This window comes from Elephas maximus, chromosome 6 (genome assembly GCF_024166365.1).
Source record: "Elephas maximus indicus isolate mEleMax1 chromosome 6, mEleMax1 primary haplotype, whole genome shotgun sequence".
In the NCBI taxonomy this organism is placed as follows: Eukaryota; Metazoa; Chordata; class Mammalia; order Proboscidea; family Elephantidae; genus Elephas; species Elephas maximus.
Window position 1 is genome coordinate 129,532,301 of NC_064824.1, and position 23,820 is coordinate 129,556,120.

General features: G+C 42.1%; 1 protein-coding gene across 7 annotated transcripts in view; it reads left to right on the top strand.

Annotated features, from left to right (window-relative positions):
* The window catches only part of RHBDD1 (rhomboid domain containing 1), a 151,345-nt gene that overhangs the window by 93,242 nt on the left and 34,283 nt on the right, over positions 1-23,820 (top strand). The gene's annotated exons all lie outside the window — the stretch shown is intronic.

A 23,820-nucleotide genomic window follows, 5' to 3' on the forward strand; every position in this document is an offset into this window, starting at 1 on the left:
AATATATGGAAAGGAGGGAACAGGGAGAATTAGGCAGAAAGAGTTTAGAATCTCTCTGCCTCTCAGTCTGTGTTGCAAGGCCTTGGCCGACCTGCTTTGGCAACCTCAGCATGCCATGGCTCTGAGTGAGTAGGACCCAAGTTGAAATCCCAACTGTCTTTGCTTCGCCAGTAAAGCAGACAGTTCAGTTTTATGGGAGATGTGTGGTAGGGAATTACACTGTCCTCGTGGGGCTGCTGTCATGGCTGTGAGAGCAAGGGCTGAGGTGAGCCTGGCACAAAGAAGGTGCTTAGTCCATTTCCTCCTCTTCCTTTCCCTTCCTCCTGTCTCTTCCATGTGTTTCTCTTTCCCGTTATCTCAGGTCACTTACTAAAAAAAAAATTTTTTTGCATCCATTTCAGTCAGTTTCGGGGATTTCTCCAAAAGAGGTAACAGTGGTAGCAAGTCCTCAGTGCTAACACATGGACATCAAGTACGTTACATGTGTTTTCTCATTTACTTTACACAGGAACCCATGAGGTATGAGTTGGTGTTATAGTACCAGTTTTACAACTGAAGCAGTTGAGGCTTAGGAGAAAGGAAATGAATGAATGATGGTGCCAAGGTGTGAATCCAGAGCTCTTAACACCTCCATATTGCTCCTAGAATCTAATTCCAGGAATGCCCAATTCTTCGCATTTCTACCCTGTCCCAAATGCTGATGATTACGATAATAACAGCTGGTACGTACCTTGTGCCAGGTACTGGTCTAAGTACTTTACATACATTAACTCATTTAAGGCTCACCACAACTTGTTGTAAATTCTGTTGCTATCCTTACTTTACAGATGAGGAAACTGGGGCACAGAGAGACTAAGTAACTCATCCACTTACCCAAGGTCACATAGTGACTGGTGTCCAAACTTTGGCTCTTAATCCCTCAGCAGTCTTTCCCGTTTTTTAAGCAATTCTTAAAGTGTATTTTACAATCCATCTCCATCTGATCAGAGAGGAAGCAGAAATTTTCCACCACCTCAGCCTTTTTTTTTTCAGCCTAGCCATGGAATTTTCAGGGCACTCTTCCTAGTTTTTCCAATAACAGAGTTCTTTACTCATTGTTGCAGTGGCTCTTTTATGAAGTAGTGATATATTGGCTGTTTCACCCAAAGGCTGAGCTGAGACTAATGTGTAAGCAAGGAAGCACAAATAGCAAATTCATTAACTAGGAATCTATTTGTAGTAAATTCCCAAGGCTCGTTGTGCAGTTGGTGCTTCTACATCATTTCGAGTTGCTAATAAATGAAAGCCTCTGCAGCTTTCCAAGTGCTTTGATATTTACAGGTTTCATATTTTACCATAGGAAGCAGCGTCAGCAAGCATATTCACATGTTGACAGTTCTAGTTAATACAAGTAATTAGCCCTGACGGTAGAACCGTGAAAAGAAGACCCATTCATAAATTTGCTAATTATGTTACTCGGCTCAGAATGTAAGGGCTGTCTACTCTTTAATCATTTCTGCATATGGGCAAAAAGGCCATCCTTATGGAAATCTTTAGACCTTCACATTTAGATCTGGTAAATTTTGTCAAAATTAATTTGTCATTGAGTTTTCCAGTGTGCGAGAGTGGGTGAAGGAACAGTTGCTCACCTTTCTGGAGAGAAATAAAGGAAAGAAGGAAAAGCCGGGCAGGGGTGGAAGAAGGCGTCCAGGCAGTGGCTTGTGTTTCTCTACAGTCTCGACACTGTCCTGCTGTTCTTGCCCATCTGCAAGGGGTACGCTTACTTCAGGGATCCTTGACCCTGGTTCTCTCGACATTTTGGACCAGACAGTTCTTTGTTGTGAAGGCCGTCCTGTGCATCGTAGGGTGTTGAGCAGCATCCCTGGGCTCTACCCAGTAGATGCCAGTAGCACTCCTGCCCCCAGGTTGTGACAACAAAAAATGTCTGCAGATATTGCCCACCATCCTGGGGGGAAGGAGAGGAATCACCCCTGGTTGAGAAGCACTGCTCTAGAGAGTGACTTTAGATAAAAAAGAATTGGGTGAGACGTGTGTAGGACACTTATATAAAATCAGCTGTAGCAAAATCAGTAAAGCACGTTTTCTTGGAGGCATTTACCAGGGGTGCTGGTTACCCAGGGCGGCCGTAACGAAGTACCATGGAGCCAAGTGCGTTTAACAGCAGAAATGTAATGTCTTGCGGTTCTGGAGGCTAGTAATCTGCATTCAGGGATTTAACAAGCCCTCCAGGTGATTCTGTTGTACACTAAAGTTTGAGAGCCATCTCCAGCGTTTCTGATTCCGTAGGTCTTGGGCAGGGCCCTGGCATTTGCATTCCTAGCAGGTTCCCAGCTGATATGGATGCTGCTGGTCTGGGGATCACTTGAGAAGCTGGCAGAGAAGCTGAGCCACCTCTTTAGGTGCTTCAGATCCCCAAGATGGAATTCCACGGATACCACAAAGCAAATACTTTAAGCCAGGCTTTCCCAAATATACCCTACACGCTTCATGAAAATCTTCCTAAGCTGTTTTCTCATGATCGAGTAAGAGACAAACGGCGCCTGGCTTATAGAAGGGCTCCTCAGTATTTGTTTAATGAATGAAGGGACTTACATACATTAGCCTGGGTAGTGTCTAAAGTTAAGAACTCTTTTCCCACTTCCTGCATGCAATGGCTTTTTGCCATTTACGGTATTCTATTAGTTGCATTCCACTATTCCCGTCTATAATTTGGCTACTTGATTTTGGTGAAGTCATTGTTGGGAGTAATTTTTCACTGTGTCTAATAAATTTTAATTGTTATAATGGTAAGGAAACAGGGTCTTCATTGGAAATGGGTGCAGTATGTACCCCCAGAGGCTTCTGGAAGTGTGTATGTGGAGCCCTGGTGGCATAGTGGTTAAGAGATTGGCTGCTAACCAAAAGGTCAGCAGTTCAAATCCACCAGCCGCTCCTTGGAAAGGGGCAGTTCTACTCTGTCCTATGGGATGGCTAAGAGTCAGAATTAACTGGAAGGCAGTGGGTTTGGTGGTGGGTTTGTGTGGAAGGGCGTTTCACAATGGCAGGATGGGGGGGCGCGGGTAGAGGGGAGGTATCTCCTTGTTGAAATTGCCTCTGAGAAGGATGGCTGCTCTTTGCTTGTTGTAAGCATTTAGTATGAGGTTTACTTACCTCACAGGAGGCTGAGGCACCCTCTGTCATGCTCTTACATAATTTAATCCATTCAGCGAATACTTATTCATATATGTGACTGTATGCCATGTGGTTTACAAAGGTATCTGAGATACGAGTCTGTTTACAAAGAAGTTCCAGTACCAGGAATAAGCTAGAAATATGGCTTAAGAAATACACAAACTAAAGAATGGGGAGGAGGAGGGGATGGAGATTGCCTGATATATAAAATCTGGAGTTTTGTAGTTTTAGCTTTCATACATTTAAATCTTTGATCCATTTGGGTTTTATATATGGTGTGAGGAAACCCTGGTGGCATAGTGGTTAAGAGCTATGGCTGCTAAACAAAAGGTTGGCAGTTCGAATCTGCCAGGCGCTCCTTCGAAACGGTATGGGGCAGTTCTACTCTGTTCTATAGGGTCACTATGTGTTGGAACTGACTCGATGCCAGTGGGTTTGGTTTGGTTTTTGTATATGGTGTGAAGTAGGGATCCAGCTTCATTCTTACGCAAAATCTCTGTCAATCAAGGTTGAACCGGAGAAACAGAACTAGTAGGAGATACATATTAAAAAATGCCACAAGGAACTGGTGTGTGTGACTGTGGAGGCTGGCTAGGCAAGTCTGAAATCTGTGGGGCAGGTCTCAGGAAGCTTTCCAGCATGAGCTGAAGTTAACAAGCCTTCCAGGTGATTGTGTCTCACACTAAGACAGAATTTTATTCAGGGAAAAATTTCTTTTGTTCAGGGAAACCTCAGTTCTGCTTTTAAGGCCTCTCAAAGGAATGAATTAGGCCCACCCACATCATCTAGGATAATTGCCTTTACTTAAAATCAGCAGATTATGGACTTTAATCACCTCTGCCAAATATCTTCACAGCAACACCTAGATTTGTTGTGTGTGCAGTTGAGTTAATTTTGACTCGTAGCGACCCCATGTGACAGAGTAGAACTGCCACATAAGAATTCTTGGCTGTAATCTTTACGGGAGCAGATCCCCAGAATCTTTTCTCTCATGGAGCTGGTGGGTGGGTTCCAACTGATGACCTTTCAGTTAACAGCTGAGTGCTTAATGCTTGCGCCACTGGGACACAAAAAGACCATCACACTCAGGGATTAAGTGTTCAGGGATTGTATTGTAGAAGATGTGTATTGTTCTGGTCCTTGAAGAATGGGAGAGTTTCTAAGTTGGGAACACAAGAGTTGGCATTCTACTGAACGTGAGTATTAAAAGTAAAACAATAAACGTTGCTAGGACAGTACAGTTGGTGTTTGCAGAGTTCCAGTTCTCAGTTTCCTCCTCCGAAAAGTAGATTTAATAGTTGTCATGACTATCCACCATAATGTAATTAGATTTTTTTTTCCTTTTTGTATTGTACTTTAAGTGAAAGTTTACAGTTCACGTTAGTTTCTCATACAGAAATTTTTACACACATTGTTACATGACCCTAGTTGCTCTCCCTATAATGTGAGATGGTATCTCTTATACTTTTGGTTTGCATTTCTCTAATGGCTAATGATCGTGAGCATTTCCTCATGTATCTGTTAGCCTCCTGAATGTCTTCTTTGGTGAAGTGCCTGTTCATATCCTTTGACCATTTTTTAAATTGGATTATTTGTCTTTTTCCAGTTGAGTTTTTGCTACATACTGCCAATTACTCTCCCCCTAATGAGACAGCCTGCTCTCTCCCTCTGCTCTCTCTCTTTGTGTCCATTTCACCAGCCTCTAACCCCTACTACCCTCTCATCTCCCCTCCAAGCAGGAGATGCCAACATAGTCTCAAGTGTCCACCTGATCCAAGAAGTTCACTCCTCACCAGCATCCCTCTCCAAGCCATTGTTCAGTCCAATGCATGTCTGAAGAGTTGGCTTCAGGAATGGTTCCTGTCCTGGGCCAACAGAGGGTCTGGGGGCCATGAACACTAGGGTCCTTCTAGTCGTAGTCAGATCATTAAGTCTGGTCTTTTTTTTTTTTAATTAATGTTTATTAAGCTTCAAGTGAACATTTACCATTCCAATCAGTCTGTCACATGTAGGTTTACATACATCTTACACCCTTCTCCCACTTGCTCTCCCCCTATTGAGTCAGCCCTTACAGTCTCTCGTTTCGTGCCAATTTTGCCATCTTCCCTCTCTCTCTATCTTCCCATCCCCCCTCCAGTCAAGAGTTGCCAACACACTCTCCAGTGTCCACCTAATTTAATTGGCTCTCTCTTCATCGGCATCTCTCTCCCCCCCACTGACCAGTCCTTTTCATGCCTGATGATTTGTCTTCGGGGATGGTTCCTGTCCTGTGTCATCAGACGTTCTGGGGAGCATTGTAAGTCTGGTCTTTTTATGAGAATTCGGGGTCTGCATCCCACTGCTCTCCTGCTCCCTCAGGGGTTCTCTGTTGTGTTCCCTGTCAGGGCAGTCATCGGTTGTAGCTGGGCACCATCTAGTTCTTCTGGTCTCAGGATGATGAAGTCTTTGGTTCATGTGGCCCTTTCTGTCTCTTGGGCTCGTAATTGCCTTGTGTCCTTCGTGTTCTTCATTCTCCTTTGATCCAGGTGGGTTGAGACTAATTGATGCATCTTAGATTGCTGCTTGCTAGCGTTTAAGACCCCAGACGCCACTGTTCAAGGTGGGATGCAGAATGTTTTCTTAATAGATTTTATTATGCCAGTTGACTTAGATGTCCCCTGAAACCATGGTATCCAAACCCCTGCCCCTGCTATGCTGGCCTTTGAAACATTCAGTTTATTCAGGAAACTTCTTTGCTTTTGGTTTAGTCCGGTTGTGCTGACCTCCCCTGTATTGTGTGTTGTCTTTCCTTTCACCTAAAGTAGTTCTTATCTCCTATCTAATTAGTGAATACCCCTCTCCCACCCTCCCTCCCTCTACCCTCTCATAACCACAAAAGAATGCTTTCTTCTCAGTTTGAACTATTTCTCAAGTTCTTATAATAGTGGTTTTATACAATATTAGTCCTTTTGCAACTGACTAATTTCACTCAGCATAATGCCTTCCAGGTTCCTCCATGTTATGAAATGTTTCACAGATTCCTCACTGTTCTTTACCGATGCGTAGTATTCCATTGTGTGAATATACCATAATTTATTTATCCATTCATCCATTGATGGGCACCTTGGTTGCTTCCATCTTTTTGCTATTGTAAACAGTGCTGCAGTAAACATGGGTGTGCATGTATCTGGTGGTGTAAAGGCTCTTATTTCTCTAGGATATATTCTGAGGAATGGGATTGCTGGATTGTCTGGTAGCTCTATTTCTAGCTTTTTAAGGAAGTGCCAAATCGATTTCCACAGTGGTTGTACCATTTTACATTCCCACCAGCAGCGTATGTGTTCCAGTCTCTCCAGAGCCTCTCCAACATTTATTATTTTGTGTTTTTTGGATTAATGCCAGCCTTGTTGGAGTGAGATGAAATCTCATTGTAGTTTTGATCTGCATTTCTCTAATGGCTAATGATCGTGAACATTTCCTCATGTATCTGTTAGCCGCCTGAATGTCTTCTTTAGTGAAGGGCCTGTTCATATCCTTTGCCCATTTTTTAATAGGGTTATTTGACTTTTTCTAGTTGAGTTTTTGCAGTATCATGTAGATTTTAGGGATCAGGTGCTGATTGGAGATGTCATAGCTAAAAACTTTTTCCCAGTCTGTAGGTAGTCTTTTTACTCTTTTGGTGAAGTCTTTGGATGAGCATAGGTGTTTGATTTTTAGGAGCTCCCAGTTTTTCTTCTGCATTGTTTTATTAATGTTTTGTGTACGGTTTATGCCATGTATTAGGGCTACTAACGTTGTTGCTATTTTTTCTTCCATGATCATTATTGTTTTAGATTTTATATTTAGGTCTTTGATCCATTTTGAGCTCGTTTTTGTGCATGGAGTTTGGTATGGGTCTTGTTTCATTTTTTTGCAGATGGATATCCAGTTATGCCAGCACCATTTGTTAAAAAGGCTGTCTTTTCCCCATGTAACTGTTTTGGGGCCTTTGTCAAATATCAACTGCTCATATGTGGATGAATTTATGTCTAGATTCTCAGTTCTGTTGCATTGGTCTATGTATCTGTTGTTGTACCAGTACCAGGCTGTTTTGACTACTGTGGCAGTATAATAGGTTTTAAAATCAGGTAAAGGAAGGCCTCCCACTTTGTTCTTCTTTTTCAGTAATACTTTATTTATCCGGGGCCTCTTTCCCTTCCATATGAAGTTGGCGATTTGTTTCTCCATTTCATTAAAGATTGTCGTTGGGATTTGGATAGGAATTGCATTAAATGTATAGATTGCTTTTGGTAGAATAGACATTTTTATAATGTTAAGTCCTCCTATCCATGAGCAAGGTATGTTTTTCCACTTATGTAAGTCTCTTTTGGTTTCTTGCAGAAGTGTACTGTGTTTTCTTTGTATAAGTCTTTTACATCTCTGGTAAGATTTATTCCTAAGTATTTTATCTTCTTGGGGGCTACCGTAAATGGCATTGATTTGGTGATTTCCTCTTCAATGTTCTTTTTGTTGGTATAGAGGAATCCAACTGATTTTTGTATGTTTATCTTATATCCCGATACTCTGCCGAACTCTTCTATTAGTTTCAGTAGTTTTCTGGAGGATTCCTTAGGGTTTTCTGTGTATAAGGTCATGTCATCTGCAAATAGAGATACTTTTACTTATTCTTTGCCAGTCTGGATGCCCTTTATTTCTTTATCTAGCCTAATTGCTCTGGCTAGGACCTCCAACACAATGTTGAATAAGAGCGGTGATAAAGGGCGTCCTTGTCTGGTTCCCGATCTCAGTGGGAATGCTTTCAGGCTCTCTCCATTTAGGGTGATGTTGGCTGTTGCCTTTGTATAAATGCCCTTTATTATGTTCAGGAATTTTCCTTCTATTCCTATTTTGCTGAGAGTTTTTATCGTGAGTGGATGTTGGTCAAATGCCTTTTTCTGCATCATTGGTTCTTGTGGTTTTTGTCTTTTATTATGTGATGGATTACATTGATTGTTTTTCTACTGTTGAACCATCCCTGCATATCTGGTATGAGTTCCACTTGGTCATGGTGAATTATTTTTTTGATATGTTGTTTAATTCTGTTGGCTAAAATTTTGTTGAGGATTTTTGCTCCTGTGTTCATGAGGGATATTGGTCTTTAATTTTCTTTTTTTTATAGAGTCTTTACTTGGTTTTGGTATCAAGGTTATCCTGGCTTCATAGAATGAGTTTGAGAGTGTTCCATCCTTTTCTATGCTCTGAAATACCTTTAGTAGTAGTGGTGTTAACTCTTCTCTGAATGTTTGGTAGAATTCTCCAGTGAAGCCATCAGGGCCATGGCTTTTTTTGTTGGGAGTTTTTAATTACCTCTTCAAGCTCTTCTTTTTTTATGGGTTTATTTAGATGTTCTACCTCTGTTTGTGTTAGTTTAGGTAGGAAGTGTGTTTTGTTTCGAGAAATTCTTCTATTTCCTCTAGGTTTTCAAATTTGTTAGAGTACAATTTTTCATAGTATTCTGTTGTTATTTTAATTTCATTTGGGTCTGTTGTAATATTGTCTATCTCATTTCTTATTTGGATTGTTTCCTCTTTTGTTTTTCTTTTGTCATTTTGGCTGGTGGTTTATTGATTTGGTTGATCTTTTCAAAGAACCAGCTTTTGGTGGTGTTAACTCTTTTAGTTGTTTTTCTGTTCTTTATATTATTTGCTTCTTTTGCCGCTCTGTATTTCTTAGAGCTGTAGGTTTAATGTTTTGATTTTGGCCCTTTCTTCTTGCATTTATTACTATATATGGACCTCTGAGCACTGCTTTTGCTGTGTCCCAAAGGTTCTGGTAGAATGCGTTTTCATTCTCATTTGATTCTGTGAATTTCTTTATTCCGTCCTTAATTTCTTCTGTAGCCCAGTAGTTTTTGAGCATGGTGTTGTTCAGTTTCCATGTATTTGATATTTTTTTTTCCTTGCTTTTTCCAATATTGATTGCTTCTTTTATGGCTTTATGGTCAGAAAAGATGCTCTGTAATATTTCAGTGCTTTGGATTCAGTTACGGCTTGCTTTATGGCCTACCATGTGATCTATTCTGGAGAATGTTCCATGTGTGTCGTAAAAGAAACTATACTTGGCTGTTGTTGAGTTCTGTATGTATCTGTGAGGTCAGGTTTTTTGATTGTGGCATTTAGATCTTCCGTGTCTTTACTGAGCTTCTTTCTGCATGTTCTGTCCTTCACCAAAAGTGGTATGTTTAAGTCTTCTACTGTTATTGTGGAGCCGTCTCTCTTTTCAGTGCTGTTAGAGTTTTTTTTTTTTCTTTTTTTGGTATTTTGGAGCCCCGTCATTGGGTGCATAAATATTTATTATAGTTATGTCCTCCTGGTGTATTGACCCTGTAATCATTACATAGTATCCTTCCTTATCCTTTGTGGTGGATTTTACTTTGAATTTTATTTTGTCAAGATTAATATTGCCACTTCTGCTCCTTTTTTATTGTTGTTTGCTTGAATTACTTTTTTTCATCCTTTGAGTTTTTTGTTTGTGTCTTTAAGTCTCAGGTATGTCTCTTTTAGGTGGCATATAGACAGATTGTGTTTTCTATCCATTCTGCCACTCTCTCTTTATTGCTTCATTTAGTCCATTTACATTCAGCAGAATTATTGATAGGTATGAGTTTATTGCTGTCATTTTGATGTCTTTTTTTGTGTGTGTTGTTGACAGTTCTTTGTACAACTTAATTTTCTCTGCTGAATTTTTTCTTCATGTATTTTCATTGTTGTTTTCATATTTGCTGAGTCTTTGTTTTTCTTGTTTTTTATTTTGATGTGCAGAATTGTGAATTTCCTTTGTGGTTGCCAAATATTTACCCCTATTTTTCTAAGTTTAAACCAACCTTTTGTTTGATATTGTTTTGACTCCCTCTTTATATGAAAGATCTATGACTACAGGTTCTAGTACCCCTTTTTTGTTTTAATGTTGTAATCTTTTACATATTGATGTCTCTGTATCCCTATTTGCAGCATTTTAGCTTCGATTTATCTTTGTGACTTCCCTATCTGGGTTGATACCTGGTTGCTTTGTCCTGTGTTCTAGTCTTGGGATGTTATCTGATGTTATTGATTTTCTAACCAGAGGACTCCCTTTAGTATTTCTTGTAATTTGGTTTGGTTTTTTACAAATTCCCTAAACTTCTGTTTATCTGGAAATACTCTAATTTCACCATCATGTTGAAAGACATTTTAGCTGGATATGTAATCCTTGGCCAGCAATTTTTTTCCTTCAAGGCTTTATATATATCATCCCATTGCCTTCTTGCCTGAATGGTTTCTGCTGAGTAGTTTGGGCTTATTCTTATTGACTCTTCTTTGTAGATGACTTTTCATTTATCCCTAGCTGCTCTTAGAATTCTCTCTTTGTCTTTGGTTTTGGCAAGTTTGTTTATAACATATCTTGGTGACTTTCTTTTGGGGTCTACCTTGTGTGAGAGGTCAGTGAGCATCTTGGATAGATATCTTCTCATCTTTCATGATATCAGGGAAGTTTTCTGCCAACAACTCTTCAACAATTCTCTCTGTATTTTTTCTTATCCCCCCATTCTGGAACTCCAGTCACTCATAGGTTGTTCCTCTTGGTAGAGTCCTACATAATTCTTAGGGTTTCTTCTTTTTTTTTACATTCTTTTATCTGATTTTTCCTCACATAAGTTGGTGTCAAGTGCTTTATTTTCAGTCTCACGAATTCTGACTTCCATTGCCTCAATTCTGGTCCTATGATTTTCTTTTGAATTGTCTAATTCTGAAATTTTATTGTTAATCTTCGGAATTTGTTTGCTGTCTCTGTGGATTCTTGCAGCCTGTTAAATTTGTCATTATGCTCTTCTGTAATCTTCTTAAGTTCCTCTGTTGCTTTATCTGTGTACTCCTTCACTTGTTCTGCATTTCGTCTGATCTTCCTGATGTCTTGAAGAGTTCTGTATGTTCATCTTTTGTGTTCTACCTCTGGTAACGCCAGGAATTTATCCTCCAGAAGATTTCTTGGTTCTTTGTTTTGCGAGCTTTCTGAAGCCATCATGGTGTGCCCCTTTTTTGTGATTTGGTATTGACTGTTGTCTCTGAGCCACGAATAAGTTAATATATTTATTTTGTTTGCTTACTGTGCCCAGTGGGCATGGGTGATTCATGTAGGCCCAGGTATCTGACTGCAGCAGGGGTCACATGCTGAGCCAGGCAGGGGGCTGACACCTACCTCTGCCTGTCTGGGAGGAGAGCGTGCCCCTGTTCCCTAGAGTGCGTAGGTGGGTGGGTTTTGCAGCCAAACTATGGGCACCCAGTGCTGTCTTATTCTTGGATCCCTGTTGCAGTTGCTAGGTGTAGTGGGTGGAGCTATGAGTCCTTAGGCCCCTGATGTGGGTAGGTGAGGACCCTGCTTAATGGGCAGAGTGGTATCAAGTGTCATGAACCTACCACTCCACCATATAGCCGATATAGTTGAAGTTAGGCCTCGGGTATATGCCCTGTTGTACTGTGCTAACGAAGGTGTACACTGTTGAAATGGGCCTACACAGGGGTGAAAGGCATTCAAAATCTGTGGACCCCTTATACCTGTGCCTAGGCAAAGGAGCTGTGCCTGCCCCGAGTTCACAGCTTTGGGGAGCAGACAGATTACTTTTTCCTGTCTATTAATTTGTTACCTTTCCAAGGCTGGGAGAATGGCTCAGGGCACATGATGGGTCCTCCTTTGGGCCCAGGGGATGTGGCAGTCTCTGAAGCTGGCCTGGACCTGGTGCAGAACAGGGAAGGGGCAGGTAAATGGGAGGGAGGTTTTTCCCAAAGGGATGTGTTTTGATCTTGTGGTAGGCTAAGCTAGATACATGTAATTATTTTTTTGCTGATTGAGAACTGCCTTTCACTGGATCTGGAGGGTTGAGTAGACTTTCTGCAGCTTGGTATCTCCCAATGTGGAAAACTTGCCTCACCATGCACAGCCCATCAGACCTGCAGTGTGCTGGTTCCTGCCAGGGCAGGTCTGGCAACTCCTCACTGCTTCTGAACCATCTCTCCCATCCCCTGCTGCTTAGTCAAGTTCCTCAACTTTGCCTTTGATGTTCAGGGCTCCTAGATTGTCATATATAATCGATTCACTTGTTTTTTCAAGTCTTTGTTGTAAGAGGTACCATAGGAAGCATCTGACTACTCTGCCATCTTGGCCCTGCCTCCCAAGATGATGTTTGAGGGTACATTTGGGAAACAGTAAGCACTGTAGATACTAAGGTGTTTTACAGTAATGATGATGATGGTAGTAGTATTTGTGAGCACATGACCTTGTGAGGCTTGACAGGGAAAATAGCCTGAATGCTGTGGGCTTGGTATAACATTTGCATTGTTAATTAGGAAAAGAATGTAGCATTCTTTGGGGGTTAGTTCCAAATGGGCTAAAACGGAAAGACATCTTTGTGTATGTAGTCATACTCAGATTGTTGCAAAGATGTCTGTAACTGTTGCCCTGGCCCTGGGCTGGTCCAGCGGTAAGCTCAGCACTCAGTCCCACTTTTCATAGTAGTAGACTTCTGTTTCTGAACCTCAAGATTTTGGGGGTGAAGGAGAACCATTTAAGTTACTGAATACTTGGCCTAAATTGGAAAAGAGTGTTAAACCATCTCCTGAAAAGGGGTTCCAAGTTTCTTACATCATGGCCATCATAGCCAGCTTACTCAGTCACCAAAGAAGGCACCAGAAAAGGGCTCCTAGCATGAGTACAGTTGGACAGACTTTCTCTTTGCAGAACTGTGCTCTACAGCCCAACGTAACTCTGCCAAGCAGGTTCACCCATATGCATTTTGAAGGAAATCTCATCCATATGTTCCTGAGTCACTGATGTCTGAGTCATTAAAATGCTATTTGTGAATGCGATTTCGTGTCTGAAGTCATTTTATTTTTAGTAGATTTTTATACTCCATGATGCAGAATTTTTCTTGTTTTCTTATTTTATTTAAACACACAGTATATCATCTTAACGCGCTTGCTCTGGTGACACCCAAAGGAAATCTTGGACGCAGAGCGGGGAAGTTCTAGCATACTGGGGTAATGTGTTAGAGGCAGCCAGTTTCTATTTGCAGAGGCTCATAACTGGTATCCCTGCGCAGTTTTTATGTTGCATCCTGGGCTGCTTTTAACCTGGTCACATCCTCCGCAACTCTTTCCCATCCTGCCCCCCAAATGTGTGCCTACAAAGAAGAGTGGGAAAAAGAGGAAAGGACAAAGAACAGAATCAGATTGCCTCCTAGGATATATTTCTGTGCTATGCCATGTGGTTTTTCTTTCCAAAACTGAGCTTGTTTCCCCTTTTACCGCCTATCATTGCCAGCTGGGAGGATTAAGGTGTCTCATAAAATGTCTGTGAAAGAGAGAAATAAAATCGAATATAGGAGCAGTCTGCTGCTTGTCATTCATAGTATGAATACATGGTGGTGTCAGCTTAGAGCAGAAACTAATTGAAAAATGGCTTTTTTTTTTTTAAACTAAAATAAGCTTTTTTAACCTGTGTCACTTTGGAGTCTCAAGGCATGGAGCAGGTTTTATCTATACATCTAGCATCCTGGTCTGTGTGTGCATCAGTCTGTCAGGAACACCTGTTGGCTACAGAAGGCCACCCAGGCGGCCTTACTTTTAACGTATGGGAGGGATTTGGTTCTGTTCTGAATGCCTTACCCTGCAAAGACGGCAGGTGTAGCATCAAAGATAGCGAGAAACATTTCCTACCTGGAGGAACAAAGATTTAAGGAGTCAACACTTTGACTTTTCATCACTTTCAGTTTATTAATTACTTTTCATATATATATTTTTTAATTTGGTCCTCAAAACTGCCCTGAGATTTATTTCTCTCTCTCTCCCTCTCTTTTTTTTTTCCCCCTATGAGGTAATCAAGGTTTGGAGAGGTTCATTTCTTAAATAAGACATTTCCCAGTGTGATGGTGGCTGTGGGTGTGTGCCTCTGCTTTCACTAGACTGTAAATTACATGAGAGCAGGGAGGTCCTGTCCACCATGTGGGGACACTTGAGGGCCTTTGTGGACTTTTACTTTTGGAAGCCCAACTCCATAGCATGTCAAATGTATTAAAACAATCCTACCCATGATATATGAATATTTATTTAAGTAAATGAATATATGTATGGAATATATAAAAAACCAGTTGCCGTTGAGTCAGTTCAGAGGTATGGCGTCCTCATGTGTATCAGACTAGAACTGTGCTCCATGGGATTTTCAGTGGCTGATTTTTTGGAAGTAGATCATCAGGCCTTTCTTCCTAGTTGCCTCTGGGCGGATTCAGATCCTTTCAGTTAGCAGCCAGGCATGTTAACTGTTAACCCAGGGAATCCATCGTGTGTATGTGTGGTCACACAATGGTTAAGCAAAAGGTTGACGATTCACACCCACCCAGCAGCAACTTGAGAAAGACCTGGCAATTTGCTGTTGTAAAGATCACAGCCTAGAAAACCCTGTGGGGCAGGGCAGTTCTACTCTGTTATATGGGACTACTATGAGTTGAAATCAACAGATACACTTAACAATAACGTGTGCCTGTGTGTGTGTGTATGAGTTGAGTTGTAAATAGTTGATATTTTATGTTTCATAGGTGTTAAATTAAACTTTTATTATTTTACAGCTTTTCTTTCACCATGGAGCCAGTTAATGATTTTGATATCTCAAAAACATTTCCACAGGTCATTGAAAAATTCATAGGCCCTGAAAACTGTTCTGCAGTGGATAAAGCTGCCCACTGTTCCTTTTCACCCCTGTGTCCTCCAGGCCCATCACAGAGCCTGACAAAAAAAAACCAAATGCCTTGCCTTCGAGTGGATTCCAACTCACAGCAACCTTATAGGACAGAGTAGAACTGCCCCATAGGGTTTCCAAGTAGCGGCTGGTGGATTTGAACTGCTGACCTTGTGGTTAACAGCCATACCTCTTTACCACTGTGCCACTAGGGCTCCATTACAGAGTCTGGAAAGTGCTTAATAAATACTGTTGGATGGGTGACAGAGTGAATGAGGGAAGGATGAGAAAGTAGTAGGCGGTAGAATTCAGAATTAAAGCACATGTCTGTCACTCATTGCCTTGTTTCTTCCACTTTGCCATTTTTATAGGCAGCTGCTCCTCTTGGTTCATCTGCACTGCCAGTATCACTGGAGGTCTTAGTTGACCTCACTGGATGGCTGCAGAACGAGCTTGTGCTAACTTCAGAAATCTGCCCTGCTGCTTCATGGGCTGTGTTTCTGGGTCAAGGCAGGATTGGAAGGGGTGGAACTTGCCCCTCCAATCATTATGAACTCTTTGGGATTCCATCATTGAACAGCTGCTTCCTGAGCACCTGCCCTAGGGCTACCTCAGTGAACTGAGCATACCTGCCCAGCGTGCTGGGCTCTTTCGGGTCAGGTTCAGCTCCTTGGGGAACCTTTCTTGACAAGTATTTGAAGTGCTTTTGGTTTTCATTCATTTTTTTGGTTGGATTATGAGTGTGCATGAGTGACCTTGTATGCTCAAAACACTGAAGCCTTTTGTTTATTAACTAAAATTAGAAAGGGGAAGGAAGCCTGTAACGTACAAATTGGGCATAAGCTTAAGTTTCTCCACTGCCGCATTTTTTTTTGGTATTCTTTTTCCATCACATCGTTAGATCTGGACTTCAGGATAAAGAGATGCAGAGCCCTTTTCACCTTAGTGCTGTGCCCTGTGGCACCCATCCTCTCTCAGGGCAGTTCCTCCCTGGACTCCCATGCTAGGAGCTCTTGTTCACTTCTGGTATCCCGCTTTTATAGTGTATGTATGTATGCACGCGCGTGCGTGCATGCGTGCATGTGTTTTGTAAATGTTTTTTTTTTCCCCCTAGACTCATCCAGACCATTGAATTTGTGGCAGGAATCCCAAGGTATATTTTCTTCAGAGAGAGAATGAGATTTGCCTGGAAATCTCAGTTTAAGGAAATAACTACTCAGGAAAATTAATGTGCGATGTTGTCTTGCACTAGCAATGCCTGTGACCGTAAAGTGGATGTTAAGAGGAGGCACTTGATCTTGTTGTCTAAGGAAGTTGGGAAGGTGAGATTTTCATATTTCCCTTTCCCTCTGCTTCCTCATATGCTTTACCATTTACCCAAAACTATCCCCATTTGAAGATCTGTATTTATTTCTTAAGAGCAAAGCTCCCCCACCTTAGGAGTATTCCCTAAAAATGATTAAATGATTCCTGGATGTAACATCTCATTTTCACTCTTTTTTCCCTGCTTAGTCTTATTCAGGAAGGATTTTCATAACACTTTAGTTTTTTTTCCTTTAAGAGAAGAAGGTAAGGTAGATCAAGAGTTGTTGTTAGTTGCTGACAAGTTGGCTCCAACTCATGGCTACCTTATGTGTATAATAGAATGAAGCATAACCTGGTCCTGTGCCAATTTCATGATGGTTGGTATGCTTGATTTCATTGTTGTGGCTGTCCATCTCATTGATGATTTCCTTTGTTTTTGCTGACCCTTGACTTTACCAAGTGTGATGCCCTTTTCTAGTGACTGGTCTTTTCTGGTGATGTGTTCATAGTAAGCAAGCTGAAGTCTCGCTATCCCTACTTCTAAGGAGCATTTTGGTTGTATTTCTTCTAAGACTGATTTGTTTGTATTTCTGGCAGTCCACGGTATATTCATTATTCTTCGGTATATTCATTATTCTTCGCCAACACCACAATTCGAATGCATCAGTTCTTTTATCTTCTTTTTCCATTGTTCAGCTTTTGCATAAATGAGGTGATTGAAAGACCATCACTGCTTGGATCAGGTGCACTTTAGTCATCAAAGTTACATCTTGGCTTTTTTGAACCTTAAAGAGGTCTTTCGCAAGTCTGAAAGTTCTAGAGACTTTTATCCTTGACATGCTAGGTCTTTTATTACAATTGCTGTTATTGTTTTGATGAGTGATAAGCAGGTGAGTAGAACCTTGACCTGCTTCTTTCACTGAAAAAATTGCAGGTGATCATATCTTTCTTGCAGCATTTCTCTCAGCCCTAGAATAGCTCTAAACAAAAAAAAAAAAAACAAAACCCATTGCCATAGGGTCAATTCCAACTCATAGTGACCCTATAGGACCTTATAACTGCCCCATAGAGTTTCCAAGGAGTGCCTGGTGGATTTGAACTGCCAGCCTTTTTGTTTAGCAGCTGTAGCTCTTAACCACTACACCACCAGGGTTTCCAGAATAACTTTAGAGCCGATAAATAAGCGTATTCAGTCTTAAAAGTATAACTCTGACTGTTTATCCTCCTAGTGCTACCCCCTGAAGTCTCCTTTTGTTCACATAGACGACTTGGTAGCCGGATAGCTACCGCTCCCACCATGTCCTGGAGAGTTTTGGGGGAGGAGGGTCAGCTTGCCTCACAGTCTTTCCACAAGCTTGCTTTGTCACCCAGCTTCACCGGCCTTGACAGATGGCTAGAATATTTCCATCCAGGATTCTCTTTTAGCCAGCACTGGGTGTAACAATTTAAGTAAATAATAGGGATCTGACCCTTCTGTGCCCTGTGCTTTCACCAGAGTCACTCAAAGTTTTAAGCATAGTTTGCTGTCAAATATAGGTGTTAAATTTGGCTTGAAATTAACTGGGCCATTTGCTCACTATTGAGCCAGGTGGGAGGAGAAGTCAGTTGAGGAACACAGAGTTCTTTGATGGAAGGTTAACTGCCTGCCAACTGCGCATATTTGTGGCCCAACTTCAAAGAGAAGCAACTGTTCTAACAGAGTCGGTTATATGTTACGTGGAGCAAGACTGACAGTGCATTGCGGACAGCTGAACTGTTGGGGTGACCCTTCTTGCCTGAAACCTTGCTGGAGCACATGTTGTTGGATGTGAAGAATGGCAGGAGCCTCACTGAAGTGGGAATGAGGAGAGCTAGGATCCAGTTCCAACTTTGGGACCTTACCTCAGGCACCTTGGATAAATGTCTTAACTTTTCTAAACCTTCTTTCAGTATCTATAAGACAAGCCAGTGTCTGAGTGATGTCAAAGATCCACCCAGCTCTAAAAAATTCTGCATATATTTCAAGAGTGGTTTATTGTGCAGTTTGCAAGAGTGTGAATATATGCACTCATTTAAACCAAATGTCCGTATTCATCACGAAGGCTTGAGTGAACTTCTCAAGAGACGAAACCGCCTTACTCATCCTTACAGCCCCTCAGCCTAGTATGTTGCTCGACCCACAGTAAGTGTTTTCACTTAATGTTGGTTGTTTTAATTAAGGAAAGGAAGGGGAAAGGCTAGTTGCTAAAATTAAAGACAGTTTTGGAAAATATGGTAGAATTAGAAACTACAACTTTTAAATCAAAATCAGGAGAGGCTGGACAAATGAAAAGGACAAAATTAGCTACTGGACTGTTGTTACTGATAAGGTAAATGCCCCTTTGTCCATAATTATTAGGGAATTACATCAGATAATGCACATTAAGAGTCAGCATAGTACCTGGCATGTAGTAATCACTCAGTAAGGTGTTAGCTATTACTAGTAGAGAGGAGGATTATTTCCTTGCTAGCTGAAGGTTGTCATACTGGGTGGCTCAGCATCCTGTTGAATACAAATTTGAGAGCGTATACTTAGCACCAAATTTTGTTGGACTTAGCTTTTGACTCTCTTGGGTGGCACAAGTGGTTAAATGCTTGACTACCTAGCTGAAAGTCTGGCTGTTCAAACCCACCCAGAGGTGCCTCGGAAGACAGGCCCAGTGATTTTGCTTCCAAAAAGTCACAGCCTTAAAGACCCTATGGAACAGTTCTACTGTGCACACATGGGGTCACCATGAGTCAGAATTGACTCAACGGCACCTAATAACATCTGACTCATGATATTTAGCTTCAGGATCCTGCCACAGCTGGGCATCAGCCCAAAGCATGTTAGATCTGTGAGCACAGTGGTGTGGCTGTAAATGTGAGAAAGTTAAGCTAAACCAAGGACTTGACCCCACAATGTGTGGGTATTACCTTTCCGAGTCCTGAGTATCAAGGTATTAACTTTTTTTCAGTTCTACTGTATATTCAGAGAGGACATGGAACAAGGGATATCATTACTGATGTCAGATGGATCTTGGCTGAAAGCAGAGAATACCGGAAAGATGTTTACCTGTATTTTATTAGTTATGCAGACACATTCGACTGTGTGGATCGTAACAAATTATGGATAGCATTGGGAAGAATGGGAATTCCAGAGCACTTAATTATGCTCATAAGGAACCTGTACATAGGCCAAAGAGGCAGCTGTTCGAGCAGAACAGGGACATAACTGTGTGATTTAAAATTGGGAAAGGTGTGCGTTGGGGTTGTATCCTTACCACCACACATATTTGAGTTGCATGCTGAGTAAATAATCTGAAAAACTGGACTGTATGAAGAAGAACACAGCATGAGGATTAGATGAAGACTTGGTAACAACTTGCGATTCGCAGATGACACAACCTTGCTGGCTGAAACCGAAGAGAACTTGAAGCACTTACTGATGATGATCAAAGTCTGCAGCCTTCAGTATGGATTACACCTCAACGTAAAGAAAGCAAAAATCCTCACAACTGAACCAATAAGCACCATCATGATAAATGGAGAAAAGATTGAAGTTGTCAAGGATTTCATTTTACTTGGATCCACAATAAATGTCCAGGGAAGCATCAGTTAAGAAATCAAATGGCATATTACATTGGGCAGATCTCCTGCAAAAGTTTAAAGTGTTGAAAAGCAAAGATAATTATTTTGAGGACTAAGTAACGTTCACCTGACCCAAGCCATGGTATTTGCAGTCGTCTCATATGTGTGTGAAAACTGGACAATGAATAAGGAAGACTGAAGAAAAATTCATGCCTTTGAATTATGGTGTTGGTGAAGAATATTGAATATACCATGACTACCAGAAGATGAACAAATCTGTCTTGAAAAGAAGTATAGCCAAAATGCTCGTTAGAAGCAAGGATGGTGAGACTTGACCTCACATACTTTGGAAATGTTATCAGGAGGACATCCTGCTTGGTAAAGTAGAGTGTCAACGAAAATGAGGAGGATTTTCCATGAGATGGATTGACACAGTGGCTGCAACAATGGCCTCAAGCATAGCAACAATTGTGAGGATAGCACAGAACTGGGCAGTGTTTTGTTGTGTTGTACATATGGTCGCTATGAGTTGGAATTGACTAGATGGCACCTAACAATAGCAACAACACCGTACGCTGAAGTTGTCAAGGATTCCAGTTTACTTGAATCCACAATGAGTGCCCGTGGAAACAGCAGTCAAGAAATCAAAACATGGTATTATATTGGGCAAATCTGCTGCAAAAGATCTCTTTAAAGTGTTCAAAAGCAAAGATGTCACTTTAATGGACTAATGCGTACCTGACCCCAGCCAGGGTATTTTCAGTCACCTTATCATGCATGCGAAAGCTGGACAGTGAATAAGGAAGATCAAAGAAGAATTGATGCCTTTGAATTCTCGTGTTGACAAAGAATATCAAATATACCATGGACTGACAGAAGAATGAACAAATGTGTCTTGGAAGAAATACAGCCAGAATGCTTCTTAGAAGCGAGGATGGTAAGACTTCATCTCCTGTACTTTGGACATACCATCTGGAGGGACCAGTCCCTGGAGAAGGACATCCTGGTTGGTAGAGGGTCAGCGAAAAGAAGGAAGACCCTCAAGGAGATGGATTGACACAGTGGCTGGCAACAGTGGGCTTAAACATAGCAACAGTTGTGGTGATGGCACAGGACCGAGCAGTGTTTTGTTCTGTTGATGATGATGATCAAAGACTACAGCCTTCAGTATGGATTATATCTCAACATAAAGAAGACAGAAATCCTCACAACTGGACCAATAAGAACATCATGATAAACGGAGAAAAGATTGAAGTTGGCAAGGATTTCATTTTACTTGGATCCACAATAAACGCCCAGGGAAGCAGCAGTTAAGAAATCAAATGGCATATTACATTGGGCAGATCTACTGTAAAAGACCAGCTCGACAGCACCTAACAGCCACCACTTTATATTAAATGAAGATGCATAAAAGAGACATCTGGGCTTCTTGATTATTCTAGTTTGGCTGAAAAATGAATGGGAATTACCTTTAGGATTGATGTTCACAGAGTTTTCCAGGCACCAGATATTCCTCAGTGTCCTGTATCCATCACAGAGAGCAAGGTAGACCTCACTTACCTAAGTGTGAAAAGCAAGGATCTGGAGCTCATGATGTCATATAATTGGATACAGCTTTCTGAGTACCTAGCTGGGTCCCGGTTCAGACATCTTGTAAGCGTCTTAGCGCTATGCGTACTACCATTTTCCGACCATATATCTCTTCAAGGCCGTAGTTCCGTGGCATGAATTGATACCTAAGTCCACTGCTCTGATGGCCAGACGTAGAGCAATAATAGTGCCAGTTGCTCCTCCTCACCGTCTGCAGGACTAAGCTTGGAACCCCTGACCCAGTGGAGGACACAGGGACAAGTCAGGCCGGTTGGCGGAGACAAAGACGTTGCATTTGAAAAGCTACCAGCTCTTCCTTCCTTTAGTCAGCAGGTCTATTTCTAGTATATAATCTTTCAGATCAGGGCTCCTGAAGGGTATCGTAAAGTTTAACGTGGTGCCAAGATGATAAAAGAAAAGTGCTTTTGAGACAGAATCAACTCAATGGTGAGTAGCAACATGTGGGACTAAATGCCCTTAAGGCCCTAACCTTAATTTGTTTGCCTTCCTCAGAATGGCCATCTGAGGGAGGAAGGGCCCTTCTTCTGGAGCCAACCACTTCGTGATTTTCCTGATCCTTTCTTACTTTGCCTTGGGACCATTGGGGAAGCCAGGCAGTCCTAGTTAACTACAGAAAACATTGTTAGTCTCCCTCCTTGAAAGCAAACCCTTGGGTGCAGAGCAAACTGCTTCTGGATGCAAAGACCCTGTATGAAGCTGCTGTGTGTGTGGGAGGACTAGGAAGTATATTTATTTCTAGGCAGCGAAGGAGCCCTGGCAAATCTATTAGGCTTTGAATTTTAAACAATAATCTCTACTTAAACTCCTTAAGTATGGCCTGATATACTGGCATATTAAAAGTTATGTGATGCTTGTAGAAACTACATATTTATAAAATAGTTGAGCAAGGCTCCATCGTTGCTGAGGGAGCAAGAAAAGTGTCACTTTGTGAACTTTGTCGAGTGCATTTGGCTGAGGAGTAGCAGACCTGCCTGGGGTGTCGTGTTCTGCATCTAGGTCTGAGCAACAGAGAAAATTCGAAGTGGCAGTCACCCTGCCTGGCCACTGTGTAAAACAGTCAGTTCTGTCCCTGTTAATATAACAGTACCTGTCTGATCACAAGTCCTGGTTTGTTTGTTTGTTTGTTTGGAGACTATAGACAGTGTAGATTGGAGCAGGGATGAAGTCCCCCAGGTCTGTGGCACCAGGGACAGAGAACATGTGACGGCACCGGCAGCTCACCTGTCAGATGAGCCCAAGCGTCTTTCCAAGCAGGGCCTTTGGGACCACCTAGGTGTGGAGCTGTCATCCATAGTCAACGGGCTCCTCAGTCTGTCACCTGGTCTGCATTGTCTGATCAGACTGGATCTTGGAGATGCCCCCTTGGGAACCAAAGACACCACTAGACAAAGAGAAGCGAGGTTGCTCAGTCAGTGACTTCATGGCAGGACTTTTCCTTCCTCTGCTTTATTGTGCACCAGCATCAAAGGAGCAGTGACTCAATACAGTAACACTTTGTTGTCAGTTACCAGGATGTGTGAACCTTCCCCTCAGCACCTCCATCCCCATCCTCGCCCCTCACTTTTCCCCTTCCTCGCGGTGTAAGAACCTCACTGCGCCCGGTCACCCGTGGCTGTGTTAGGTGGAGTTGTTCCCACCTTACCGGTTACCGTAGCGTCAGCTCTGACTGGTGGCAACCCCGTGCGAGTCAGGGTAGAGCTGGGCTTCATCGGGTGTTCAGTGGCTGATGTTTCGGAAGTAGGTTGCTGCACCTTTCTTCTGAAGCAGTTCTGGGTGGACTCAAACCTCCAACCTTTCGGTTAGCGGTAAGCACATTAACTGTTGGCACCATCCAGGGACTCTGCTTCTGCCTTAAGCCCCTCAAGAACATTCATTTCCCTGATAGGAAGTGAGAAGAAGGCAGCCTTGATTCACCTATCCAGTTATTGCCTCGGTTTGCAGGTGGTAAGGGAAAGGTTAGGAGTACTTCACCTGGTTCCTAGGTGTTGCTTCTGAATATGGAAGGCACCTTGAAAGGGTTGTGACTTTGGCCTCTTGGGTGTGTGTCTGGAGTAAGAACTCCAGGGCCCTGTGGGCACTTGGAGCTGCTCAGCCTCAGTGACAGCAGTGCTATTCTTGTCATTTTTTTCCACGTGGTGGTATTTCATATGTAAAATTAGACTTGATTTACCCCTCCTTCCCTTTAAAGGGAGCCCTGGTGGCACAGTGGTTAAGAGCTCGACTGCTAACAAAAAGGTCTGCAGTTCAAATCCACCAGCTGCTCCTTAGAAACCCTGTGGGACAGCTCTACTGTGTCCTATGGGGTTACTATGAGTCGACGGCAGCAGGTTAGGTGGTTCCCCCCATCCCCACGGCCCTTTAAAGAGCCATTTTCTTTTTCTAAGAAACTCCAAACAAAGAGGGCGATGGCAGAAGGCCTGTGTT